We start from the raw sequence: 3,957 nt of genomic DNA on the forward strand, positions 1-3,957 counted from the left end.
TTCAGCACACACTATACTAAGAGTTTGGCCTTGTGCATTAAGTGAAGAGAGTCATTAGTGTTACTATTATGGTCTTAAGTGTGTAAGATCTAAAATGTTTAAGAAGGGAGTGCTTGTCATTCAAGTGAACAAGTGATTGGTTACATCTTTAAAAAGCGAAGAAATATTCCTTGAAGTAATCACCTCAAATCTTAATGTTTACTTTCCAAATTTCAAAATTCTGTTGTCTTTCATGAACTCTACATTTTGAAAGATTCCATATTCTTAAAAAATAGCATTTATTAAGATATACTTAGTCTGATCATTTTAAATTTATTAAAGACATTTAAATGACAAAATGAGATAGCCCATGTATTCACACTAAGTGGACAGAATTAGTCTGTTGCAAATTGTTGTTTTATCTATCTTGTGCTGATAAGGGTGGGTATGTAGCCTTTTTTAGATTTGTTGAAAAATTGATCATAAATAACTGTTTTTCATTTCTAATTTCAAGTACCCTAAAAAGTATAAAGACTCCACATTGAGAACTATTATTTTTCCATTATGACTGTTAAGCACTGGGGTATTCCTTATTAATGCATTTTTAAATTATTTCCTTTGTAAAGTCCCAAGTGCTTCAAATGTCAGATGGGTTGTGCCTTTTGCCAAGGGTGGTTTAGTTAACTGTTTATTTAATGAATGGGATTTCATATGCTGCTGAATTTCTCATGGCACACGTTAGGAAATTCTTGGCAGCTTTAGATTGGAGAACTGAGAAACATATTGGCTTTACAGAAGCTCAGTCAGCTCCTGGGTAGGAATATGGCCTTTGCCAAGGAAAATTCACTAAGATTAAAAATACAAAGACCAATTCTCACACAATCCAAGGAAAACTGACTTTGGTGTGCAGGATTAAATGAATGCTAGATCCAGGTATTTCAGTTAGCCCATGAATAGAAGGGGTGGAAATTCTTCACAGTTTCAGAAGAGAAACAGAAATGGGATCTTCCTGCTTTGGAGGAGGATAGTATGCTTAATTTTCTGGATTGCTTGTAAAAGTCAATTAGCTGCTAAGGAAAAAAAAAAAGAAGTCTTATGTTAACTTCTCTCTTTTTTTTTTTTTTCTTATGAAGATCAGTCTAAACCTATGTTTATAAGTGATTTAAAGGTATAACATTTATTTACTTCAATTAAGAAATAATGAATAATTATTACTTTTAAATGGCAACAGCAGTTACTGAGACCCTAGACCAAATATTCAGATAGCCATGTTTTTTAAATGATTTGGCCAGGTATCTAGCCATTGTATAAGCATTGGTTACCACATAGGCTTCTATGAAAACTGGAAACAAGAAAATGTGCTGCAATATTTTCTGGGCTCTGAAAACACACACACACACACACACACACACACATTCAGTAGTACTATAAAATGAGGAAGGGAATAAAAAGTTTCAAAAATCAAACATTAGCTATGAAAATAAGGATGAGAATGTATTTTCACTGATTCAAGATGAATCACACCAGCCGACTTGCCAATACAATAAGAACATTCAGTCTAGTGTGGAGTAAGGGCCATTGCAGATGTCACTGCCATCAGCTCCTTCCTCCGGGTCACCCTACTCTGCCAGCCCATGTCCCAAACCTTTTCCCTTTCTGTAAGAACAGTGTCCTGAGTCAGCCTTGCTCTCTTTTTTCCTAGAAGTAGCTTCCTTCTCTACTGGTTTACTGAAGGTTCCCTGCATTCTTGGACTAACAGGTTCCTGGCTGGCACCCTGACTTCCTCTCTGTTGGGTGCCATTTGTTCGCTTTATTCAGAAATTAAGAGGGCTGGGCTCATCAGCATATAGATGTTGATCCGAGGTGAGGTTGGCCACCCCTTAGGTGCCTAAATGAACATGTGTTCTCTTCAGGTGCTTCTACCCTAGTTCAGTATTAAAAACCCCTAGATACCCCAGCAGTTAGTACATTGTGGGTGGTCATTCATACCCACTTACTCCTAATTGCCCTGGATTAGCTGGATATAATGTTAACGCAAAATTGTAATAGCATCAGTAACTAACATTAAACACTTTCTAGGTGTCTCATGCTTTTTTTTTTTTTTCAGATTTAATGTGTTTTATTGATTAAAATATTACATTTGTGCCAATTTCCCTTCCCTCTGCTCCCCTCCACCCGGTGGCCCCCCTCCCTCCAGATGTCCCCCCCCTTTTAGATTATGTCCATTAGTTGTGCATACAGTTCCTCCCAACCTCTCTCCGTCTATTCCATTCCCTCCTACCTTGATCCCCAATTCCTATATCATCTCCCTCCCTTTCCCCATTCCCCCTCCCTGTTGACCTCCCCCCAATATGCTTCCCGTACCCACAGTTCCTTTTCCACTCTCGTTGCCTATTTAGTTTGCCTTTGTTTCATCTCCTTAGCTTCTGTTTTTTTAAACCAGTCCCTTTAACATCTCATATAACAGTGGTTTGGATCTAATGAACTCTTTCAGTTTTATTTTGTCCTGGAAACACTTTCTCTGTCCTTCTATTCTGAGTGACAATTTCGCTGGATAGAGTATTCGTGGTTGTAGGTTTTGGATTTTCATTACTTTGAATATTTCTTGCCAGTCCCTTCTTGCCTGTAGGGTCTCCCTTGAGAAGTCAGCTGATAGTCTAATTGGGACCCCTTTGTACATAATTCTTTTCTTCTCTCTTGCTGCTTTTAAGATTCTCTCTTTATCTTTAATTTTTGACATTTTGATTATAATGTGTCTTGGAGTGGTTCTCCCTGGGTCCAATCTCTTGGGAACTCTCCTTGATTCCTGGACCTGCAAGTCTATTCCCTTCCCCAAGTCTGGGAAGTTCTCCTTTATTATATTTTCACTCAATTTTTCAAGTTCTAGTTCATCTTCCTCATTCTCTGGCAAACCAATTATTCTAATGTTGGGCCTTTTATAGCTGTCCCAGAGGTTTCTGATCCTCTCATCGTTGCTTCCCATTTCCTCTCGCTGCATTGGTTGACCGCTTGTTCCTTCTCCATATTCCAGTTTGTTGAAATGAACTCTGGATTTTTTCTCACCTTCTATCTCGTATGCGGTTTTGTTCCTTTCGTTATGAAATTTTTTCGCTTCTTTCTTATCTTTTTCCTGCTCTTTTGTGAATTCTGTAAGCCACCTGATAACAATGGCCCAGAACTGAGCCTCTGACAGGTTTCTTATCTGTTCATCTGTCAGGTTCTCTATCTGCTGCCTGGTGAGTTGTGTCACCGGGATTTCTATAGTTGTCTGCCTCATTTTGACAGATGCGTTTTGTTTTCTTGGGCCGGCTGTCCGGGGCAGTGCCTGTGTACTCGTAATGACCCAGCGACCGGCGCCGTTTGGCGTCACAAATCAGCGACCGGCGCCTGCCTGTCTGCGACCTATTTCGCAGCCCTGTGGTGCTTTCTTTGGGGGCGGGGGTCCAAGATGGATTCACACAGTTATTCAGCTAGGAGACCGGGATCCGTCCTCCCGCCCCCCTGGGCCTCACTGTTCAAGGCGATGCGGCGGCCGCTCTCCCCAGCGCCGGAGTCGCGCACCGCCAGGGGCTTGCGCAGCCGGGATTCCTCGCCGCCCCGCCGCTCCAGGTGCTACCGCAAACAGCACTGCCCTCTTTAACTCTTACCTGCCCAAATGGCACCGCTGGTTTATAACTTCATATGTTGGACTTCCGTGTAGTTTTATTTTCTGGAATTTCTAGTTATCCTTTGTTTTGAAGTAGTTGTATTCCTCTCTAGTTGTAGAGGGAGACCTAGCGTGTCCGTCTAAGCCTCCATCTTGGCCGGAAGTGGTATCTCATGCTTTTTTAAACTACATTACATAAACTGCTATTTCTCATAGCAATCTGATGAAATAGGCATTTTAATCTCCATACTAAGGCTCAGAGAATTAATTATCTTGTCCAAACTGCATAACTAATAGATGACGGAGCAGGAATCCAATTCAATGTGCATCTG

This window comes from Furipterus horrens, unplaced genomic scaffold (genome assembly GCF_987537825.1).
Source record: "Furipterus horrens unplaced genomic scaffold, mFurHor1.1.pri manual_scaffold_6, whole genome shotgun sequence".
Classification (NCBI taxonomy): Eukaryota; Metazoa; Chordata; class Mammalia; order Chiroptera; family Furipteridae; genus Furipterus; species Furipterus horrens.